Source organism: Nelumbo lutea, chromosome 3, assembly GCF_056320005.1.
Source record: "Nelumbo lutea isolate HS-2025 chromosome 3, American lotus-T2T, whole genome shotgun sequence".
In the NCBI taxonomy this organism is placed as follows: domain Eukaryota; kingdom Viridiplantae; phylum Streptophyta; class Magnoliopsida; order Proteales; family Nelumbonaceae; genus Nelumbo; species Nelumbo lutea.
Window position 1 is genome coordinate 11,146,998 of NC_142686.1, and position 25,275 is coordinate 11,172,272.

At 39.8% G+C, this 25,275-nt stretch overlaps 2 long non-coding RNA genes across 6 annotated transcripts; one reads left to right on the forward strand and one right to left on the reverse strand.

Annotated features, from left to right (window-relative positions):
* The first annotated feature begins 5,739 nt into the window (after positions 1-5,739).
* Positions 5,740-23,193, forward strand: LOC148862915 (uncharacterized). 5 transcript variants are annotated; one of them, XR_016109088.1, is made up of 4 exons: positions 5,740-5,990; positions 6,165-6,245; positions 6,333-6,414; positions 22,814-23,193. It is a non-coding gene; the product is annotated as an uncharacterized LOC148862915 (long non-coding RNA). The 5 variants fall into 5 exon arrangements; XR_016109090.1 differs by having other exon boundaries at positions 6,169-6,245; XR_016109086.1 differs by lacking the exon at positions 22,814-23,193 and adding an exon at positions 22,132-22,269 and having other exon boundaries at positions 5,852-5,990.
* LOC148862916 (uncharacterized) lies at positions 22,618-23,783 on the reverse strand. The gene is made up of 2 exons (XR_016109091.1): positions 23,261-23,783; positions 22,618-23,094 (listed from the first exon to the last, which is right to left on the reverse strand). It is a non-coding gene; the product is annotated as an uncharacterized LOC148862916 (long non-coding RNA).
* Positions 23,784-25,275: the final 1,492 nt, after the last annotated feature.

Genomic DNA, 25,275 nt, shown 5'->3' on the forward strand with positions numbered 1-25,275 from the left:
TTAGAGGACCCGGGGTGGCTAACCCTGCGAGGTCGCTCCGATGCTTAAGTCAGTATTCTCATAGTAGACTGCGAGCTAAAAATCACACAAAGTATGAGAGCTAGAATATGCTTATTTGCCCCCCCTCATGTTATTGGGGTTGGTGCCTTTATATAGGCATTGTTTGGCATGGGCTTCACGCACCATATCCGAGATTTTCGCGAGGTCGTCTAAGTGGTTTGAGATTCCCGGAGGCAACCACCATGCACATTGACCACCCTTCGGAACGTTCGGCACTAGGGCCAATTTTCAAGGATCGTGGGAGTGTTAGGATATGCATGCCGAATTTGTCAGCAAGCACGTCTCGCGGGTTGTCAGGTTGGTGCCTGTGCCAAGCCGCCAGGTCGACGCCTGGGCCAGGCCGCCAGGTCGCGCCTGGGCCAGGCTGCCAGGTCGGCGCCTGGACCAAGCCGCTAGGTTGGCGCCTAGGCTAGGCCGCTAGGTGGGACACCATCAACTTGGCTAAGGCAAGTGTCACAATATCATTAGAAGGCCAAATCCGCCCTCATCATTTGCCCTCCACTCCCGAGCTGAAAGTAACTCGGTGAAAGAAGTAGATTGCTCCTCTTGGCCTGAAATGACTAATTCGATGAGCTCGTAAGCGACGATTCAATTCATTATGCTTTGGGAGCAACTTGCAGTCCACTCTCCTTACCCTTGATTTTGCCCATGCTGAAGAGGCAACTGGGTCTTATGTGGTGCCAAAGTCTTTGCCAGTTCGACACTTTAACCCTTAAGCTCTGGGAGCGACTCGTAGTCCACTCTCCTTGACCTTTGATTTTGCCCATACCGAAGAGGCGACTGGGTCTTATGTGGTGCCGAGGTCTTTTATTAGCTTGGCACCTTAGAGCTACGTTTTGCACTACATCAGCCTCGTTAGTGACGTCGGTTACCCACTCCTACAAGAAGCTACTAGGAGCTCGACCTACGGGGGCAACACTACTGACTTTAGGTCACCAGCTCGCACGGGAGCCTTGGAAGGCTCGACCGGAAGGGGCATCCATGTAGTTTGTTGGCCGCCTACTCCCGCGAAAACCACGAAGAGAACATCTTTGTAGAGGTTAACTCGCGAAGAGAACTAATGAGGCTTTATCCGAGTTGAAATAAAGTTGGTAGAGCTGCTTAGTTGGTTGGCCATCAACTTCTTGCATAGTCTTTGAGTTCATAAAAAATGGAAATTAGAAAGTGAGAGCTTCTAGTTTCTAAAACGTGAGAACTTAGCTTTCTAGAAGAAGAGGGCCCAGCCTTTCGAAGGATGAGAACTAGGCTTTTTGTAGTGATTCCCACAGATGGCGCCAATTGATGAATCAATTTTTTTTGGCTAAGTACCTCGTCATTTGGTCTACTTCCAAGTGGCCGATGACTTAGAGGCTGAAGTGGAGAACTTTTGCTAGATGAGGACCTGGATGCCGAGTTGGGGGCAGATTAGGTGCCGAGTTGGGCAGGTTAGGTGGCGAACTGAATGGGCCGAGCTGGGCAGGTTAGGTGCCGAACCGACTGGAGGGCCGAGCTGGATTGATTATTGAGCTTCGTAGTTCTTTAGAGACCTGCAAGGAATCAATGTCAGAGGACCCGGGGTGGCTAACCCGGCGAGGTCGCTCCGATGCTTAAGTTAGTATTCTCATAGTAGACTACAAACTAAAAATCACAAAGTATGAGAGCTAGAATATGCTTATTTGCCCCCCTCATGTCATTGGAGTTGGTGCCTTTATATAGGCATTGTTTGGCATGGGCTTCGCGCACCATATCCGAGATTTCTACGAGGTCATGTAAGTGGTTCAAGATTCCCAGAGGCAACTGCCATGCATGTTGACCACCCTCCGGAACATTCGGCACGTGGGCCAACTTCCAAGGATCGTGGGAGTGTTAGGATATGCATGCCGAATTTGTCGGCGAGCATGTCTCGTAGGTCGCCAGGTCGGCGCCTAGGCCAGGCCACCAGGTCGCGCCTGTGCCAGGCCGTCAGGTCGGCGCCTAGGCCAGGCCGCCAAGTTGGCGCCTGTGCTAGGCCGCCAGGTCGTGCCTAGGCCAAGCCGCCGGGTCAGCGCCTGGGCCAGGCCGCCAGGTGGGACACCATCAACTTGGTTAAGGCAAGTTGTTGGTTAAGTGGTTCCGGGTGTCACGCAGTTGTTCCGAGGTGTCGTGTATCACAATATCATTGGAGGGCCAAATCTGTTATCATCAAGTATCAATGTTTGCAAAAGCAAACATCAATTTTTGTGCGCCTCTCCCATTAATTATTTTTCTCAGTTTTACAACCACATCAAGTACAAAACATTTATTCAATAAACACCAACCAAACCAAATATATACATAATCTGTTGTTCAGAACAAAGAATTGATTGCCATGTCACTAGACGGTAGCCGAGACTAACCGACTGTCTTCTCCAATATAGGTTACCGGGTCTTCCTAAAATTAAGGGTGAAGAGATGGACCAAGGAATACAATTAAGGCTGAGCAATAAAGAATACAGGAGCTTTGAACAACTTCAACGACAATGTCTCCCCCCTCCTGTCAGAGAGAGCGGCCGTTCCAATAGCGAAGGTTGGCGGCGGCGGTTTTGACTGGGCACCGAAAATAGAAGCGCAATGTTACAGCTTGGAGGGCGGTCGGTGAGGCTCTTTGCTGTTTCCTTTTTGAGCTCGATGGCCTCTCTGTTTCAAGTTCGAGCCTCTCTATCTCTTTTATTCTCTCCCTTTATCTTTTCCTTCTTTCTCCCCTCTCTCTTCTTTTTTCTTTTCTCTCTCTCTTGGTTGTTTGCATTCTTGGATTTGCCGCAGATTTGAAGCCATTTCCGGAAATAGATATGAAGCCACCGGCTTTACCATAGTCGAAGACACCTCTGGATGGAAATGCTTAATAGGAGAGCCAGTGTAAAAGTCCCGCTCATGGAAGGCGATTCTTACTCGACTTATAGAAGAGGGAGGAGGGTAATATTTAATTTAAAAAAATTATAAATCACATGGTGTCACGGATTTTAACAAAACTTTAGCGGATGCTAAGAAGAAGGTTAGAATTAATGAATTGCCAAAAACAATAGAAGTGGTTTAAGACAATAATTAAATAATAAAGATACAATTTATCAATTAACTAAACAGTAATGTAATTTAAAAAATTTGTCCTAATTTTAATCTGCTGTCTTATTGGTTGTTTCCATTGAACTGGAGTTTTACTTGAAGCATGTGAGGTAGGTTCTTTGTTGCGGAACACTTGAGAAAATTCAGTATCTTGTCCTCTCAATCGCCATTGCAAACTTTTATTATTAAAAGTTTTGTTATTTCTGTTCTGCCATAGTAGCCTAGCTATGTATTCTAGGATTTCACCTACCCTTGACATTTGAGCACAACCGTTTCCACTTTTAACCTCCAGGCCCTCCACTTTCAAAAATTACTTTTATTATGTATATTTATTTTTCATTACTTGAACCTACAACCTGTTAGGCTGGGTAAGGATTTTCTATCCTAGTTTTGCAACACCGGCTGAACTCATTCATCATCCATAGGTTTTTAATTCCCCACTCTCCGTCACTTTTACATTTGCATTGGGGTGAATTCAAGCTGAGCCGTGTCGAGTCGAATAATACAAGGTTTGAGCTCGGCTCGAGACTGTTTTACAAGGTTTGAGTTCGAGTTCGAACTCAGTTTGAACTAGAACCTTGAATTTGAGTTTGGTTCGAGTGAAAAATCCATAACATCGAGTTCGATTTTGAAAAAAATGTTTTATAAAAATAAAAAATTATATATAAAAATATTTTTTATTTGATATTTAAAAAAGTAAGAATTATAATAATTAATAATTATAATATTTTTTATTATATATATATATATATAATATATATATTCAAACCGGTTCGTGAACCGAACTCTAATAGGCTCGAGCTTGGCTCGTTTCATAATCAATCCAGTGAATTAGACTCGAGCTTAGCTCAAAGCTCGGTTGACGAGCTCGGTGCCACCCCTATTGCATACAACATTCCATTTGATTAGGTGAAAAGATTTCTCATCGCTCTTGCCCCACAAGAATTTAAAGAATTTAAAAGCTATCATTACAAATTTGTGGAACCATGAAGATAATAAATATAAGGAAATTGACTCTCCTTGCCAAAGGTTGAGTATTTCTCTTCCTCCCAGCTAATTTTGTATTATTTTTTTAAGGTGTTTTTGTTGATCTTAAAACCCTCGAGATCACTATCTGACATTTTATGGAAACATTAGAGATGATTTGTCAAAGTTTGGTATTTTGGCCGGACGCTGACGCATATTTCTCCATGCTCGGAATTGGGACAAAATTGGAGGTGATACCGTACTTTGTAGTTTGGAGCAAGGTTTTTAAAATTGGATCGGACAGGGAATCATTATAGGCTCAGTTCTTGGGTCAAATGGTTTGATTGTTCGTTCCGAAAAAATGGTCTATTCTAACAAAATAATTAAAAAACTCAAAAATGTTCAAAAATGATTCTCAAATCGAACAGTTGGATAATTCAATGGTTTGACTTCCTCGGTCAGTCGTTCATTGACCAAATCAACGGTTTTTGACCAAATAAAACTTTATCCAACTGTCCAATCCGGTCTGGTTCTGAAAACATTACTTTGTAGTTTGGAGAATAGCTCGTTTAAGGCATGAGGACTTTTATTTTTGTTTTGGGCTTAATTTGCTTGGGCCGCTTGGCCCATCTCTGCAGTGAGGTGAGATGGACAGGTGGAGAAAGTAAGAAACAATACAATATTATAACTCATTTGGGCCACCTTCAAAGCTGATGTGGGCGGTCCCACCAATGATATTGAATTTGATTATTGTCCGTGGAATCTCTAGAACCATCTCTATCGACAGCATTACTGATGCTGCCTCATGATAAAGACTGGTTGTTGTTATTCAGAGTTTGAATTATTGGATTTGGAGCAAGTAAACTCCAACTAAAATAACCTCTCACGGTCTCACCTCACCATATATTTAATATTCTATTTTATATTATAGTGAGAGATAAGCCCTCTCATCTCATATTCCCACACATCCATCACGCCTCACATGGGCCTGACAAACGACATCCATCAAATTCATACCTCAATTTATTGTCCCTGTCTCTTATAAACGAGGCAAGTCGTACTCTTTAAGTCTGATTTGGATATGCCAAAATTGCATCTACCAGCATGTCTAGCAATAGGGCCGGCCCCACCACATATAAACACCCTTCTTGGCTTTAATATATGCCTCAATTTAGTTTTAAATCCTTCTTTTATATATAGAGTCTGATCCAAAGTTTTTAAAATCAAACCGACAACGAATTAATCAGGGTCCAATTCCTGGGTTGAACGGTTTGATTGTTCGAATCAAATAGATAGTTCGTTTTAATAAAAAATAAAAAATTAAAAAAATAAAAATGATCAAATTATTGAACAGTTCAAACAGTTCAATCGCCTGAATAAATGATTTGCTGATTAAATCAATAATTTTTTGCAAAATAATGATTCTGGAATAAAACGGACTAATCACCTGACCGATCCGATCTGATTTTAAAAACCATGGTCTGATCTGATAGACTGATACTTGCCTCAGCCTCAGATTAGGCTCGTTAGTCGGTCCTGTGTGTACATCTGCTGCGATTACGGACGGTCAGAGCACTGCTTTCTGACTTGTGAGTCCAATCAAATACCAACACACCAGCGATGGAAATAAAAAGGGGGTAGTTCACGGGATATTTTGAATTTATTTCTATTGCTGGCGTGTTGATGTTTCATTGAAGGGAATCGCAGCAGATGGAACTCTCGTCCCAGAATCGTGAAGGGAGACGTTGATACGTGTAGCGTCAGCTCAACTAAATGCTCCACTTCGCAGTTGGTTATTTCTTGCTCGCCATTTACATTTAGAATACTACGATAGGGGAAGAGTTCCAATGTCAGATTATCAGTTTCGGCAGACATTCCAACATTCTCGTTCTTTCATATCCTTTACGGTACGAATTTCTAGGTGGTTCCATTACTCATAGATTTTCCTTTCTTCTTTTCTATAGTCCATTACTTTATTCTCTAACGAGCTTTCATCAGCACAGGAGGGCTCCAAAGCTGGCCCTCGTCGAAATGTTCGGTTCTTGAAAGCTAACTATATCAAAGAATTCATTCCTTTTAAGGCAGGAAGAAGACCTACTCGATGTAAAGAAATGCTACCTCGACCTTAATAGTCTTCAAGCCAGGGAGGAATCTGCTATAAGGTTATAGCGTTTTGGAGAATATGTTTAGTTTTTTTTTTCCTAATCATGATTACAACGTTTTCATGAGAGGTTGAGAGGTGATCGCAGACAAGCAGAGATAGAGGCATAGGCGTGGGCGTTACAACTTTACAAGCGAGGCACAGAACATCTTCGTTGCCTTGTACAAGACGTAATTCTCTTGCCCTTTTATCTTTGGTATCATTTTCCGCAAAATTTAGATTTTCTTCTATTTCCATCCAACTTTACATCTTTTTTGTTTTAAACAAGAGCAAGTTTGTTAGCTTTCTCATTTCCGGATGCATGATGTATTGATGACTTGATGTTGTGTTCCCGATTAATAAAGCGTAGCACAGTTAACTTCTTTCGCCCTGCGGTAGCCAATGAAAATGCTGGTCTTTTCTTTCCCTCCCCACAAAACAAATTGTCCGGTCATTGGCTCTATTTGCAGTGCAAAATCTGAACCAGATACAAATTTTTATATCTGTTTGTTTGTAATTATGATTTGCACTCTATCTGATACAAAATTTGTAGTTTTTGACTCATTTGCACTCATTTTCAGTGCACATTTTGCATCTTAAAAACTGATGCAAAATCTGTACACCTTCCTCTTATCTTAATTTTCTCTCATAGAAAGTGGAGACCATATCATCTTGCTAAGCTCCCAACCAAATAACTCTCCTCCTATCTCCATTTTCTTTTGTATAATGTGGACCCCACATAATTTTACTTCTCACAAAACATAAGACAAAGACAAATGCTGAAGCAAAAATAATCCAGATTTTACACTCAGCCTATTTGCACTCCCATGCATTTATACCAATGCAAAATAACATTGCATACAAAAGAGTGCAAATGCTGAACTGAAGCGAATTTGCACTCCAGTTCAGCTTTGTAAGCATTTGGTAAGAATATGTCCATACTGAAGATGATAGTAAATTTATTTTTTCTGACATGTTCGCATTCAAAACAGGAGCAAACTGGAAGTAAACTTTTTCACTCAAAGTTGATCAATGTAAAGAAGGTAGGTTCCACTCTTGGAATTCGTGCTTGCAACCAAATATGTTTAGTAAGAATATGGGATTTATTAATGCAAAGCTAAACCAAGTTTGCATTTTCATGAACCATACATATGGCCTATGTTGAGACCCAAACACCCCCTCCAGAGCCCACTAGGGGAGTGGAGCAGGCCATCACCTATCAGCCATTCACAAGAAGACAGAGGAGACAGGCGGCAGAGCCCCAGAATTAGTTACACTCAGAGTTGGTTACTCTGCCACCTGAAGATATTCCACCCATGTTATCTGCCAGAGTTAGTTATCCAGAAATCAGAGGATATTCCCTCTGATATTACACCTGTAGGCCAGCTATATAAGGCCATCATCATATAATGAAAGTAATGAATGATTCTCCCTCAATTTTCTTCTCCCTGAGTCCAGTTTATTCCTTCCCTCCCTTCTCTCTTTTCTCTCCATCTTCTGTTTCAGGAGGTCAAGCCTCCCTCGAAGAGGTTTCCGAGGTGAGCGGAAACTAACCAGCCTAGCTTGGTGTAATGGTAAAATCTTGGTCTGGAAAGTGTGAGGATACAGATTCGAGTCTGAGGGTGGCTGGTTTGTGCAGAAAAAAATACCAGAGGTTAGGACCATACCTAGTCTACCCCTCCAAGACCCTAGATAGCTGGGACCAACATTGGGCAATTGCCTTTAGGTATTTACTACCTAGATTTTAGCAGTCTTTTTAGAGGCATGCCTAGGGTGTTTAGTCTCAAAGGTGAGGCTCGTTTTGTGGGTTGCATCTTACATGGATTGTTGCCATGTTTTGATGAGTTGACCTTGAATTTGATGTTGATCACACAGTTTTTAGCATATTATAGGTTGTGCCTATGATGCTTAGAGTTAAAAAATTTAGCATACATACGGCCAAGGTTTAAAATGTCAGTGTTGGTGATAATGTCGGTTATCAAAATATAGGAAACATGTTGGAAATGACATATGGAAATATTGTAAAAATTAGAGACATGGTGGAAACATTGTGAAATATGTGAAAATATGGTATGATATTTTATGAAATGATAAAATAAACATAGGTACAACCTTTTAATTTATTATTTCGTTCCAAACTATTAAACAAAGCTGAGAAACTAAGGTTAATAGACAAAAAAAAATGCTGCGAAGTTGTCCGTTAAACTACATAATAGAATGAGTTCAAGCAAAAGTTTAACTTATATAAACTGTAAATGGTTCTATTAGAGCAACCAAATAATTTATTATACAAAAAAAAAAAAAACCAAGATTTAACTTCTTGTTTGAGAAGAACTTCAAGTTGGCTCAAAGTGGTAATCATGTTCATTTGGCAGGCAATAATACTGATACTCTACATATCTACAATATTGTTCCAATTTATGCCATATCACCATCTCTTATGCTCTACATAACACTTGTTTTTTTCACTGGGGAATATGTTAATTCCAGTAATATTTTGTGCTGGGTTAGAAGTAAGTTGGTTAGGGATTCTTGCTGCAATGATTCATTGAAAATTTTAATCTGGAATGTGAGGGGTTTAGGAGGTGAAATGAAAAGATGTTTAGTAAAAGATACTCTTAAAAGAGAAAATCCAAATATTGTGATTTTGCATGAAACAAAAAAGAAGTTGGTTGACAGGAAATTAATTGAGGCAATTTGGGGAATAATAGGTAGAAAGTGGGCAGCTCTTCCTACTATGGGTACCTTGGGAGAAATAATTTTTGCTTGGAGAGAAGAGGAGGTGTCGGGAATGGAAGTAGACATTAGGGAATTCTCCATTTCAGTTCTTTTTGCTAACAAAAGAGAATTCAATTGGATTCTTATTAGGGTTTATGAGCCTAATTCGTCTACTGAAGGAAACATATTTTGGGAGGAGTTGGACTCCATAAATGAGCACAGTGATGTTCCTTGGTTCATTATGGTTATTTAATGTCACAAGATATTCCTTGGTGCACTTGGATCACTGGCCAATTACCCTGCAAATAAATGTGGTGAGAGAGGAAAAGCACCATTTAGACTGGAGAAGGTGTGGACTCTACATGAAGACTTGGAAAATGGTAGCTGTTTGGTGGAAGAAGTGTAGGGTGGATGGCTGGGTGGGGTTTTGATTTCTGTGAAAATTGAAGTTTATGAAAAGGAATTTAAAGGCTGGGGGTAAAGAGAAATTTAAATCTTTTGCAAAAGATAAAAAAAACAAAAGTCTCCTACAGTTGGGTAAACTTCAAAGCAAGGTTCAGAGTATTGATACACTCAATATACATGAACATGTGCATTGGGTGTTTTGATACTACAAAACATTTTTGTTTTTAATTTTAACTCTAACATTTTCACAGAGGGGTCAGTTTTAAGGGACACTTAAAAATCTAAGTTTATGGAAAAGCCTTAAAGAAGGTGTTTTGGTCAGCCAACAATATGATAGAGTGTATTGCGTCGAAATTTTGAACCTTGCTTCAAAGAGCAGAATGGTTTGTTGGAAGCATAAAGCAGAAGTAGAAGGGCAGCCTTGAGAAAAGATTGGGAATTGATAGTGAGGAAGGAGGAAGTATACTGTAGACAAAGATCAAAAGTAAAATGGCTAAAAGAGGAAGACAACAATTCCAGATTCTTTCATACATATGCTACAAGGAGACAGAGAAATAATTACATCTAAAAATTAAAGGTTGGGCAAAGGGAAGTGGGGGACTTTGAAGAGATCTTTGAGGCAATCCTTAACCATTCCAAAGATCTGTGCTCCAAGGAAGGCAGAAGAAATTTTAAGTTAAGTAATTTGGAGGGTTTGATGCTGCTGGAAGATAAGGTGAACAAGAAATAAGGGAAGCTGTTTTCAATATGGGCAGGGACCAAGCTCCAAGGCTGGATGGATTTCCTTTGTTCTTCTACCAACTCTGTTGGGACACCATCAAGTCGTATTTGTTGGAGGTTTTTAAGGACTTCTGCCAAGCTTGTATTGTAAACAAAGGCAATAATTCAACTTTTATCAGCATAATTCTGAAGAAAGAAGGTACTTTGGAGGCAAAAGACTTAGATCTATCAGCTTAACTGGAAGTACCTACAGGATTTTAGCAAATTTTCTAGTAGGGATATTGAAAGAAGTGATGGAAAAACCTCTTCTAATTGGCATGCTTTCATAAAAGGGTGCCAAATTGTTGATAACATATTAGTAGCTAGTGAGTGCATTGGAACGGTTGAAGATAGAAAGAAAAAGGGCACTCTGGGTATTATCATTAAGCTTGATCCTGAAAAGGTTTATGACAAAATAGTTTGGGGTTGTTTGTTGAGATCATGAGGCTAAAAAGGTTTGTCTGAAGGTGGATTCGGTGGATGAAAGGGTGTATAAGCTCTTCTTGGTTCTCGATGATGATTAATGGTGAATTGAAAGGATAGTTTAATGCTAGTTGGGGCCTCAGACAAGGTTGCCCCCTCTCCCCTCTTCTTTTCACTCTAGTGGTTGACGTCTTTAGTTATCTTGTTGAGAAAGCAAAGAGTTTGGTGTTGGTGAAGGGTTTTGAAGTGGGGAGAGAAGTTGTGCATATATCACATCTTCGATTTGCATATCTTTGTTCTTTTGTTGGATGCAAAGCTGGAAAACATTGGGGCTCCAAGTTAACTTCTCAAAGAGCAGCATTGTGGGAATAAATATCAATGATGGAAACCTTTTGGAAAGCTGAAAGGAGGTCTTGGGTTGTGATAGAGCGCGATCCGGCCGGTCTTAGCTGTCAACGACCTTACTTCTGAATGGGGTAGCAGGGAACCTAAAACGGAGGAGATGAGGAAGCTCCAGGGGGGAACCCGGTGTAGCGGCTCCGAAGCTCAAGTTAGAATCCTTCAAAAGCAAGATAATACCAGATAGCGCAAAGTTTGCATACCTTCTTTGTTGGGGGGCAGGGGGCTCTTATAATCACTTCGCCCACTCGTTCTGAGGCCTTTGTCAGGTCGGGTATGATTACCCTTGCGCTTGTCAATTCGGCCGTCATCCTTTCTGCTGGGACAGAACCGTCACTGCCTAACCGTCTTTCTAACTGGAGATGGCGGTGTCAGTGGCGGTGGCAGGTGGCCGTTTAAAGTGTGGCCACCAAGCGTCAGATCCCAAGTCAGGTGCGGCGCCCTCGGGCACGGACTTCCTCAGTGTCAGGCATGGTACGACTTGTTTGGTTTTGGTGCCCAGAAGGTGATGCGGAGTGGTGAGCGAGGCGAAGTCTTGAGTTCGGAGGTATCTATAGGGCAGGTCAGTTCGACGAGGTGAATCCCGAACTGTTACAAGGTTGGCCAGCTCAACGAGGTATATCCCGAGCTGTTACAAGGTTGGTCAGTTCGGCGAGGTGAATCCCGAACTGTTACAAGGTAGGCCAGCTCGGCGAGGTATATCCCGCGCTGTTACAAGGTTGGTCAGTTCGGCGAGGTATATCCTGAGCTGTTATAAGGTTGGCCAGTTCGGATTACTCTGGTTTTGGGCCAAGGGTGAGTTCGGGCCCCCCGTAGGGAGTTCGGTCCGCTGGTGTCCCCTTGTTCACGCCTAGGCTTGGCCCTTTTGCCGAGCTGTCGTTTCTGCTACGTGTCGCATAACTGTGAGGTCGGGCCAAATCTTCCTTCATCAGGTTGTAAAGTGGAGAATTTCCCCATGTCCTATTTTGGAATGCCACTTGGTGGAATCCGAAGAGTCAAAACTTTTGGGACACAATGGTGGAGAAATGCTAAAAAAAAGTTGGCTACGTGGAAGAAAAATTACCTCTCAAAGGGGGCCAGCTTATCCTCATAGAAACTTCTATAGGGAATCTTCCCATTTGTAGAGAGACTGGGCTGAAGGGGCCCTAGTATCTATTCTTTTATTTATGTAGTGTATTATTTATTTTGTTTGTTAATGGGCCTGTTACTTCTTTTTATAAGTTTATTTTAAGTTCTTGTTTAGCTGGCCGCCCACTTAAGGGCATACTTGTAATTAACTTAGAAAATGAAGATTAACAAAAGGATTAGTGATGGGAGAGAGGAGATTATCGAACTCTTCTTCTTCTTCTTCCTCTTCTTTTCTCCATCTTCTTTTTTTGTTCTGTTGTCTTCTACATTTCTTCCACTTTCTTCTCTATTTTTTATTCAAGTTTATATCAGTTTTAGAGGACTGATTTACTTCTTGGTATCAAAACAATTTTTTTCCCTTCTCTTCTTTTTCTTTTCTCTTTTCCCATACACCCTTTGATTAGGAGTGTATGGAGAGATAAGTTCCCTATAGATAAGAGGATATTTTGCCTAGTTGGTAGAGGGTTTGGAGAGTTGAAGTTTGGCCGAAAAATGCCAAGAAGTAATGCTGTATTTTTTCTGCCCAAAACCCTAGCCGACTAGAGAGATTTGAAGTTATAGGTCAAGGAGAAGCTTTTGGTGTGGCACTCAGTGTTTGGGAAGTGTATTTTGACTCCTAGAAGTGTGTGGTTAAGACTTGAAGGAGGTTGGGAAGCTCTGGTAGGAGCGGCTGCCTCTTCTCTCTCCTTCCCTGACAGCTGAGTGCAGTGAAACCATAGTTTTCAAGTATCTGGGTATTGTTTTGACCTTAGTTAAGTTTATAAAGTTTGAAAATCTAGTTTTTTTTTTTTTAATTTTTGTTTGATCAATGGAGCAATATGGAAGTGAGTCCAAGCAGATGCCGGTATCCGGGCTTGGCTTGGTAGATTCCTTTTTGACTGGAGTGGCCACAATTAAGTTAGATGGAACCAACTACCTAGCTTGGGCATAGTCTATACGGATTTATGTTTGTAGTAGAGGTAAATTAGGGTACCTCATAGGCAATAAGGTGAAACCTGCAGAGATAGACCCTGCATATGAGAAATGGATGCAGGAGGACTACACGGTAATCGAATGGTTGGTCAACTCTATGCAGCTCCATATAAGTCAGCATTATCTTTGGATGTCTTCAGCCAAGGAGGTTTGGGACAATGCTACAGAAACCTATTCACAGAAGTTGAATGTGCAAGAGACTATAAGCTGAAGAGTGATGTGAAAAATCTGAGACAAGGGGAGAAGAGTGTAGCAATCTACTACTCTATGTTGAAATCACTATGGTAGGAAATTGATGTTATGGAGATAGTTGTACGGGAAATACTAAGGATGTAGAGACTTTTAGGCAACTGGTGGGACGAAACAAGGTGTTTGAGTTTCTTACAGGACTCAACCCTAAGTTGGACATTACTAGGTAGAATATTCTGGCCAAGGATGAGGTCACTCTTGCCTAGGCATATGCTATGGTAAGCAATGAAAAGAGTGGGCGGTAGGTTCAATTATAGATTCCACCTACAGAATACATTGCACATGTTGGAATAAAGCCGAAGGGTCTGACTGAGAAGAAAGAAGTGATATGTGAATACTGCAAGAAACCGAGGTATACTAAGGACGCTTGCTGGAGCCTGGAAGCTTCATCCAGATCTTTTCTCGGATAGGTTTAGGAATAACAACAGTTTTAAGAAGAATGGTCAGACAGGAAAGCCTAAGAATGCTAATGTTGCCACATTGCCTGAAGGAGGGAGTAAGGAGAGTTTGAAAAGTATGGAAGGTTATTGAATCACTTGGAAACCATTGCATCAACATCCCACTCTTCGGGCAACACATCATCATCCGCATTTGCTCACTCAGGCATTCGTGCTTCTACAAATCATGCTTTTGTTTTAGGTAATCATAAAATCCCTTGGATTATAGATTTTGGTGCATCAGGCCATATGACTAGTTTGTCTAACCTATTTTGTTCATATCATCTCCTCTATGGTAAAGAGAAGATATCTCTTGCTGATGGGTCTCTTGCTCCCATCTCTGGCAAGGGGGATATCAAGACCTCTGAAACCCTTGTTTTATCCTCTGTCCTTCATGTCCCCAAACTTAATACCAATCTTTTACCTGTTAGCAGCTTGACTAAATCCATGAATTGTAGCATAACCTTTTTTCCTATCCATTGTGTTTTTTCAGGACTTGAAATCTAAGAGGACGATTGGGAGTGGCCATGAGGCGAATGGAATATACTTGTTGGACACACCTGATAGGAATCTTGGACCACCTCATGGAGTAGCTTTGGAGTCTGTTTTGTTAGAGTCATGTTATGTCATTTCCGGTTTGGTCATTTGTCTTTTTCTGCTTTGAGTCATTTGTCTTTTTCTGCTTTGAGTCATTTGTTTCCCGATATATTTAAAGGAATGTCTTTATCGAGTCTTCATTGTGAGTCTTGTGAACTTGCAAAGCATTGTAGATATTCTTGTTTAGTAAGCAATAAAAGATCTATTTCTCCTTTTCATATTGTGCACTCCGATGTGTGAGGGCCATATCATTTGCCTACTATGGGGGGTTACAAGTACTTTATCCTTTTTATTGATGATTATTCTCGTTGCACTTGGATTTATCTCATGAGATCTCGGGATGAAGTACTGACTATTGTGCGAAAATTTCATGAACTTATCCTTACCCAATTTAACACCTGGATCAAAATATTCCATTCTGATAATGCTAAGGAATATTTTGAGAAGAACCTTTCATCCTACTTTGAGACTTTTGGGGTTATTCATCAGAGTTCTTGTTCCTACACTCCACAGTAGAATGGAGTGGTAGAAAGGAAAAACCGCCATGTGGTTGAGGTTGCTAGATGCCTCCGTTTTGCATTTCATGTTCCTATTAAATTTTGGGGAGATGTTGTCCTTACTGCTACCTTTTTGATTAACCATATGCCTTCCCGGGTTTTGGGTTTCAAAACTCCATTTAGCCTTCTCTTTCCAGATGAGCGTGGAAGAAAAATTACCTCTCAAAGGGGGCCAGATTACCTTTATAGAAACTTCTCTAGGGAATCTTCCCATTTGTAGAGAGGTTGGGCCGAATGGGCCCCGATATCTATTCTTTTATTTGTTCAGTGTATTATTTATTTTGTTTGTTAATGGGCCTGTTACTTCTTTTTATAAGTTTATTTTAAGTTCTTGCTTAGTTGGCCGCCCACTTAAGGGCATACTTGTAACTAACTTAGAAAATGAAGATTAACAAAAGAATTAGTGATGGGACATGGGAGAGAGAGGGGATTATTGAACTCTTCTTCTTCTTCCTCTTCTTTTCTCCGTTTTCTTCTTCTGTTTTGTTGTCTTCTACCTTTCTTCCACTTTCTTCTCTATTTCTAATTAAGTTTATATCAGTTTTAGAGGACTGATTTACTTCTCCATTTGTTATCTCTCAATGCTTTGAATTCCAGTTAAGATTAGAAATCAGATTAAGAAGTTGAAACAGGAGATTTTGTGGATGGAGGTGGTGAAAGTAGAAATCATCTAGTAATTTGGGAGCAAGTGTGTAAGCCTAAAGAAGAGCGTGGACTAGGAATCAGTCACATCAATGAAAGGAACTTGTCACTCCTTGGTAAATGGTTATGGAGATTCTCTAGAATCAAATGCACTCTGGACTGCTGTCATCAATAGCAAATATAGGAAAGATGCAAATGGTTGGGACAGCAATATCCATCTAAACCGGGTGAAAGCAACAAATCCTTGGAATGGTATAACCTATACCTACTGTTATTTCATTCCTTTCATGATATAAAGTAGGAAATGAGAGTATAATACAATTTTGGATTGAACTTTGGTGGGGCAATTCCACTTTAGCAAATTTCTACCCTTGTCTTTTTTAGCCTTTCCCAAAACCAAGAAGCCATCATCTCTTCCTGCCTTTCTTCCCCTGTTTCCTTACCTATAACCTAAACCTTAGAAGACCCTTAAGGGAGGTGGAGGTTGGAGACATTGCTGATCTCCTCCAGTCCTTAAGGGAGGTTTACATTTCCCCCTCCTCCCCTAACCAACACATTTGGAAACTCCACCACGCAAGCAAGTTCTTTACCAAGTCCTATTTTAAGGCTCTTGTTGCAGATGAGCAAACCTTGTACTTCCCAACAAAGAAGGTTTGGAGTCCACACATTCCTACTAGAGTTTGTTTCTTTGTCTGGAAGCTTACTTGAAGATACTTAACACATATTAGAAGAAAAATAGGGGAAGGTTATGAATTCCTCCATGTTTGTTTATTATGTCTTCAAGATGGGCAGTCGCTTAAAATCTTCTTATACATTGCCAAGAGACCAGAAAAATCTGGTACCATTTCTTAAACCTTATTGGTTGTAGTTGGGTTGCTCCCAAGCATATTTTGGACTTTTTTTGACAATGGCAAGGCAGAGGTCTTGGTAGGAGAGGTAAAATTTATTGGAACATAGTAGCCGAAACAGTGATGTGGGGGTGTAGGAAGAAAGAAACAATTGAATCTTCAAGAATAAGGCTAGATCTATTTAAGACCTAATTTCTCACATTTCATGCCTTCGTAATTTGTGGGGTGTAAACTCTGAGGCTTTCAAAGGAATGCCCCTGACTGGTCTACAAAGAAATGCTTTTAACTTTCTACACTCCTCTCTGATGAGCCCAACCTTCCCCCGAGGTATTGGAACAAGATTAGAGGGGATAACGAAATTAAACCTTGATGGAAAGGCTTCAGGTAATCCGAGTGTTACTGGAATAGGAGGTGTAATCAGAGGGAGAGGTTGTAACTTGTGCTGGGCTTTTAGTGGCTCAATTGGGATCACATTTTCTACCAAGGCTGAGGTCTTGGCAGTTCTCTCTGGGATTCGAATATTTAGAGAACTGGGCAGCTCAACCTTAGCCATTGAAGGTGATTTTGCAAATACAATCAAGTGGCTAAGAGCAAAGGGCGTTTATCCATGGAGGCTAGCTAACTGGCAGAGGCTAGAGATATCCTTTCTACCATGTCTGTAGTCCTTTTTGGATTCCTAGGGATGTGATCAGACCATGCCTTTGTAATCTTTAAGGAGTTTGCTTGCTTTTTCTGTTGTACATCATCTCATGTACTCCTCTTTCTTTTTCTAATAGAAGTTATCTTCTCTCAAAAAACTTTTAGGAAATATATGGACATTTTATTGTGTAGGACTTGAACATACAAGGTTATTTTTTGATAATTACTTGAAAATACAAGGTTTGACCTTCATGTTAAAAACACGACACTCTAACCATTAAGCTAATAGACTTTTTAAAGTACTTTGATTATGTGTCTCGCTTTTAAAACACTGGTTTGGCATAGCATATTGTATTTTTTGGTCCTCTATACGCTAAATTCATGAAACCAGGACATCTGACCACTTGTAAAGGTTAATACCCCTATTGCAGATATCCTGACTCAATTCTTGAACCTTGATTATTTTCTAACTATATGTTTTAGCTGTTTGAAACACCCAATATGCAATTTTTTGTGTATTGAGCATATCGATACTTTGAACCATGAGAGAACCTCAGCTCCAAGGCCACCAACTTTTACAACAAGTGGAAGATTATTTATACATTTCTAGCATTTAGGTTATTTTTCGAGGTCCTTAGGTATGCCCTTTCTTATCCATCTTTGATTAACCTATCTTATTTGAAACTGAAAAAGACCGATCTGCTTGATTACAATTCTCATGGGGGAGAAGGGTTGTCTCTCTCAACTTAAAGAGAATTGGAACAAAGAGCTAGAGCTTAGCTGGCTGGAAAAAAAATTGCAGCATAAGAAGTGGAGCATGCTGGTGAGATGGTTCCTGTAAATGCTCCCAAGGAGATTAGACAACTTCCTAATGATTTTTTTGAGCAAAAGGTAAAGTCCACAAGATTTAGAGGAGGAAGGAGAAATGGGGAGGTGGGTGGGTAGTCTGCTGGTGACTAGTTTCTTTGCTGGTTCAGTCGTTTTCTGGTCTGTCAGGTTGATCAGAGGTGGACTTCTTGGGAGGGTGGTTGGCTTGTTTGTTGGATGGTTCATTCGTTTGTTCTGTTCCCCCTAGGTATGTTTAGAATGGTAAATGTTTTCTGTTTTCTTTTTCTTTTTAAGTTGACCCTTCTATTTTTAAAAGCCCGTAGGTAAATATCATTCAACTTGACTCATTAGAGATTCTAGAGATGCCCCTTACAATAAAAGAAGATAAGAAATCTGGTAAGACTGATCACCTGTGAGGTTTTCATCAATTTTCCTCCCATGGAATTCTATGAGATCCTTATTTTCCACGCTATATCTTCCTTCCTTTCATATCCTTCTTTCTGGCTGGGCTTCCAAACTAATATAACCAAGCACATGCTGCTGCATTAGAGGAGTACCTTGTGTAAAGGCAAAGATAGGCTATAGGGAAGCACCTTGTCACCTTGGCTTCCACCCAAGTAATGGCCTTTATAAAAATTGAGAAACTTATATGTAGTTTGCCTAGTTCCTTTTGATGAGTTAGTCTTTCTCCTAGTTGAAGTCGCAACCAAAAGCATCCACAAAAATGTGAGAGAGAGAGAGACAGAGGTTCAGAAAAAAATTAAAAAAAAAGGGAAAAACAACAATATTTTGTATGTGAAAAGATACAAGAGTGTGGGTAAGTAGTTATGTCTACTTGCAGAGAAGGGGGTAGAGACCTAAATGGATGTTCCATGTCATAAACATGGAAGACAATTGAGAGGTAATTTGGAACAACCTTTTTTTATCAGCAACATCAATCAGAATTTTACTACTATGGTCAAAGAAAGAGAGGGAAAACCGCTGATACTTAAAGGAGATTGGTATGCAGGGAACCATCAAAAAGTTAGCCAAAGGCTGATAATCCCTCAATAGAAAGCAAATTTACAAGTTGGGTCCTGAGCTTCTCTTGAATTTGTGAGCATTTCCTGTCTTTATGTGGTGTTAGGCAGCTACTCCCTGCAGATGTTAAGCTTGTTCTTGACCCAATTTTCTTCCCCTCCCCAACCCGCCCAAGGAGAAGAGGTAAGATCACGTGGTCATTTTATGGACAAGATGTAGCTTCCAAATCTCATTGATCTATAGACATACTTTTCGAGAAATAGAAAGCATAACAAGGGAGATGGATGTTGTCTTAAATGGGTGAGAAGATCAGCAAATGGGATGGCGGATGTCTTGGCTAAACAAGGGGCAGCTAGGCACAAAATGTTTTGGGAAAAATTATAAATGAAAAAGTTGCTCTAGGGTGCAAAAAACCCCCACCTAATTGTAATATTTGATCTTGATATTAATGAAATCTCCTTTTTACTGATTAAAAAAGAAAAAGAGGTAAGGTCACGTGGAGGTGTTTCAGAGCAGCTACCCTTTGAATAATATGGGAACAAAGGAACTTAAGAATATTTAGAGAAAACCGTAACTTGCTGAGAGGGTGGTATATCTATTTTCAGCCAGAGTGGTAAGTTGGCAGAAAACAAGAGAAATTCAGGCATTTTGACTTGGATAACATCTTGAGGGAATGGCAGCATTTCTCCTCCTCTTTCATCTCATGAGTGTCCATCAAGATTGGGAACCACCTGCAATGCGTAAAGTCGAGCTTAATTTTGATGGATGCAACCTTGGTAACCTTGGAAACTTACGAAATGGAACTGGAAGGGGTTCTGGAGTTGTAATTGGCCGGCTAAGGGGTGATAGATCAGTTCCCTCCACATGATGGAAGCAGAATCTCTTTCAACTACTTTGAACATTTCATGTAAATGGATCCCTAGGAGTGTAGAGTCCATGGTTGACTCTCTGCATGGGAAGGGAATAATGTTCTACTGGGCCCCTGACTTGGCAAGCAGACAATTGTAACATGGAGCTGTCTTTTGGGTTTTCATGACTGTATTTTGGGTCTTGCTAGCTAGCTCTAAGCATGCCTTCTTCTATTATTAATAAAATTTCTGTCAACCTTTTTCTGATCAAAAAATTTGGGTCCCAGACCTGGTGCCCTCATAAAATGGCTCATCTCTACCCACCTGTCTTTGTTAAAGAGTCGGCAACAGCAAAGATGTTGGCTGATCTGGGAGTCCACTCAAACAAGTAGTTCATGCACGAAATCCTATTCTTTCTTTATCATGAATGTAAGGGCCCAAGGCCTTGTGTGCATAATGATAGCCATCCATTTACCACCTGGCAGTCTCTTTCAACAATCACATCAGTCCAGATGGATAAGTGTGTCAATTTTAATCCTTGGAGAAGGGCAAGAAGTTCATCCCTAAAAGACATCCCTTCACCTGCTAGACCTGAATAGCTGAGTGGGACACTTCCATCTTGGAACTATTATTGGGTTGATTCCACACAATATTTTATAAATCTAAGTTTCATCTCAGTTAAAGACATTAATCATTTGGTTAAAAATTTATTACGTGCCTTACTTTCTGGACACTTGAGAGATGATTTAATGGATCCTACCAAAAATATCTTGATTATTATAATGTATTGAACACTAGACAATTAGAATTTGATAGTAGAAAATAAGCATTTTTTAGTTTCTTTTTTACGTGGCATGAATAATATACAGACACATGCGTGCGAGTAACTATTTCACTCTTTTATATAGGCATTTGGTCTTTCAATTGATGTTGTCATCCTTTTTTCTATTCCATAACAACAATTTGGTCAGTTAATACTTGTGATAAATTGAAAGTTAATCACAAATATGTACTATGATAAAATCCCATTTGAAAGATGATGAACTACACAGGAGAGAAGTACCAAAAGGAAAGGGGGTAAGCATGATTAAAACCTCTATCATATCAATATCATGTCTGAGACTTTTCATAAAAGGATCCATCAACTGATGTGCTAACTGTTAAGGATACCAATGTAACATTTCTTTGTTGGAACATTCAATTAGAAAAACAGAAAGTTGTCTACTCCTAGAATACCGATTAATTTACAACAACAAAAAAAGGGACCTCTAGAAATCTCTCTCTGATATTTTCCTAAAAATGCTTCATATGGATTAATTTCATTTGATTGTAAATTTCTTTTGGAATTTAATTATGATCTTTGAAAAGAATTATAATGATGACTGTTGCCTGTGAAGCTCACAAAGCAATAGATTTGAATAACATGAGGGGGTGGTATCCATATCCCATATCTTACACATATAAGACACTCACAAGGGGGGGGGTGTGAACTACCACAACATAATTCAATTTTTTACGTATAGAGGACTGGATTAAGGTTTTGAAATGAAATGGTTTGTTTTTACTCTGATGAAGCTAAGGTGCCGCCTGTTATGCTCTTGCTCTGAATCAGTAAGATAATGGTTTTAGGACATTTGTTCACAGACACATTAGTGGAACCTTTGCACATTATAAATGTAGCACACCTTAATATGTCAAAGTGGAATTCTGGGCTCTCTTACATTTAAGGAGGAAATGTTTTATTCCTGATTAGTAGGGCCTGTGTATGGTTTGGACCAGATAGATAGTGTCTGGCTCTGGCTCTGGCTCCGTCAACTAATCAACACAATTAGAAATCAGGGGTTTGCCATTTGTACCAGCAAGGTGCAGTTTTTAAGTATATAATTATTTTTCTTGTCTCTTCTGAATTTCTAATTATTTTCTTCCTTTTATAGTAGGCATTTCTTTTCCTTTTTTTTGAGATTTTGTTGTTTTACAATCTTGGGTGTAGGATATCCACAAAGGATCAGTCAATTGGTTAGGGTTGGGGCTGTCTCTTTCATAATTGAATTTAGTAAATTTCAATTTGGCTATTTCTAACCTCGTCTGAATTTGGAGTTTGTTGGGTTGGGCATTTTGTGACTCAACCAAACTTTTTTCCACCTTTGTAGTAGTTCTATGGTCCATTTAGTTTAGAAGAGGGTCCCTGGAATGTGCTTGATAAGTTTTTCAGAAAGGGACAAAAGTCTATCAAGATTTGTGATCTCTGTTTTACTGCTGATATTACTTCTCATTCCCTTGGGGGTATTTATAGTATGCAACTTAACTAGGAATAAAATGAATTTTGTATTGAAGGTGCATGTCTTCCTTCTGGGATATTGTTTTATCAGAAAAAAACCATGACTTCATGATTACCTTGCATTTGTTTATTCATATATATCATTTTTCATTTTCTCGCAGGTTGAAGATGAGTCTTAACGTCTATGCATGAAATAGACATTCACTTTACCCACTTAAGCTTAACATGTGCATCCTTTCTATCAAACCCATGCATTCTGGTTATGCAATCTCCCTTTTATGATCAGGCTTCCATTTCACTGGGAAAAACTGTCATAATTGTGACAAACGAAGTGTGAGTTAGCCGTCCATATCTCCCTGAAAATGTTAGTGGAGCAACCCATGTTGCCAATGTGCGAGCAAAGAAAATAGTGAGGCTTATTGACAATGAACTGACATTGAATCTTTTAATGTGAGTAAACGTTGATGAGAAATTTTCCTTTCTTTACCAATTTGTAGCTTGAGTTAGAAAGGAAGTGATTTCAATCCCATGGTCATGGTCAATGATGATATCTCTCCACTACAAGTCATACTAGATTTCATATGATTTGGTCATTGTGCCTTGAGGTATGTGCTGTGCTGGCCGGGTATTTTTGCTTGTAAACAAAGTTTACCTCAGAAGAAAAAAATTGCTAAGCAACCTTTTATTCAGTCATAAACTGTATACAATATGCACCAAGTCACTTTTTTTTTTGCATAAATTTATTTATTCTTTCCTTTTGTTTTGCTCCTTCTGTTCTGAATATGACAGATTGTAGTATATTGCCTGGGGACTCATGCAAGGCTTTTCTGACCTTGTTAACAGGTAGGTTTTCATAAAACGCAAACAAAAGGAGGGAAAAACATGTCTTATTGCGCACTCATATTGTAGGTGCTAGATGGAGAGGTTGTTATAGATTGCAGTTGTTTAGGTTTCCCTAGTGGAATTATCAGCTAAAATGAACATTTTTAGATCCAAATCCAGTTTAAGTGGATCCAATTTTGAACTCGAACTTGGATGATGAGATGACCAGGTAAAGTTGATAGCCTTAGTCCTTGGGCTAATTATCCATGATAAGTGTAGCCGCCCCCTGATCCCAACTTTTCCTGAAACAATAAGTGAACATATTGAATGTGCTATAGCTACCAAAATTGTATGCCGAAATGAAAATAAAAAATGCGGTATTGGTCTGCTTTTCTCTTTAACTTGTCCAGGTGGCTAACACAGGTTTGAGCCAGTAATAATGTCCAGAACTTGAAACGATGTACTTACTTGCAGAATGTTTTTGGCTTATTTCAGAAAAAAGTTGGTCCCTGAGATCTGTGAACTTGTTTTTCGTGGTAGAGAGTGCTACTTCTCACCAAGCTTTGGCCATGGCAGACCTTGGGCGCAGAATCCACGGGCTTAGTTGTCATGCACTCATGCTCTATCCATCTGGGGCATTTTGTTAGTAGCCTACCTGCCTTCCGTTTTCCTTAACCCATCCACCCTTTAACATTGTCTGATGTGCTCGGCTTCCATGCATGTGCGGGATCTTGAATTATGTTGTCTAATTGCCATTCTCCCATGTGCCTTGTTTTTGTTAGATTTTGAACATTGGCTTTGTTCATCTGGTTGACAATGCCCTTTACCCACTTTGATCTAGACTACAGACCACTCAGCACTTTCATGAAATGAATAAAACATTGCGGTGGCAACGGTCCATGGTGATGGTGGGATGCCGGTGTGGGTTAAAATCAACCAGTGATATAACTTGCTGTGTTCCTCCAATTGTCAGTTTCAGTTTTATTGTTATATCATATGCATGGTTTCCATTCCTGAGGTTATATGCTCCACTGCTCATATGGTCATGTTCTTTCAGCCACCGATACCGACCGTCAAAAGACTAAGCCGCAGCATACTATGGACCCTCATCTACCAATTGAAAGGAACAAGAATATGGATTATGCAAAGTTTATCCATATTTGTTTTCATGTTGAACATCCTTGCACCAATTCGCCTTGACTGTACAAACTAGTCTGACCTGAGTTTGCTTGTTAAAAGTAAATCAATTCCCATTTTCACCAAGGCAAACTAACTTAAATTGAAATCATTGGAATTGGACAAGCTAAATGCACATGGTGTACCAACATGCAACTGGGTTGAATGGGGCAAGTTTTACATGAATAAGATAACCTTAATGGTTGTGACATACGGAAAATTTTTTCCTCTTTTCGTGTGCGCGGGTGTGAATTTTGATATTAAGGTCTGGTCGGGCATATCTTGGTTGTTTAAATAAGGCCTTGTTTGGCGTGTCTTTTTACGTGTGCTGTTGGTTTTTTAGAAGTTCAGCATTTTTTTTTTGTTGGGAAAAAGATTTAGCCACCAAAAGTTATAGCCTTGAAAAGATACGAGAAACCCGTTTTGGACTATTTTTAAGAAATTTGAAATAGAGTTTTTTGTCTTTTTTTCAATTCATCTTCATGCAGAAAGACACGTTTTAACCAAACGGTTTTCAAGTTAGTAAGATTTTGATGCAAAAAATTCATATAATCTTTTGCTTGTCAAAGCTTCCAAAACATTTTTCAAAAAAGACTTGCCAAATGACCCCTAAATTAGCAACCATACAACCATAAGTGAGGCGGCGATTATTATTAGGACATTATCAAATCGAATCGGACCACTTGCCAATTGATTCAGAACTCAGCTTCGGTCAATGCAAGGCCGGTTGGAATAGCCTTAATGACATTGCATTGAAATATTCCCATTGCATGGCTGAAAAGGCTGTAGGAGAATGGATAAGGCCATCAGGAACAAAACAAATAAAGTCAAGGCATCCGACTTCATGGGCAATGTATTTGTTTCCAAAATCCAATGGTGATGATGGATCATGAATGACCTATAGAGATATATTTCCCATGGGCCATTCTTCATATGATATAAATGTCATATACATGTGACCCATATGCCTATTGATCAAATTCAAGGCCGTATGTCTCTTGCCACTAGTTGGCAATCAAACTGTTCATCTTGATGTGCTGATGGATCAAAATATTAGATATCGTCATTTCTATCTTGAAGTCAACTCACGAAGCTTTTGATGGTCGTGTCTTATCTGTTATTGAGTTACCATGGGACTTAGAGTTTATTTGTCTTTGTGATGCCCATGGTCCAAATAGACAAATGTGTATACTAGGTAAATAATGCTAGAGTGCAGCAAGCAGCAAAAGAAAAAAAGGCTGTAAATAGTCAAAAACCACCCATGAATTTGATAATTCACCAGCAACAGCAGGTCACAGTACAACTAT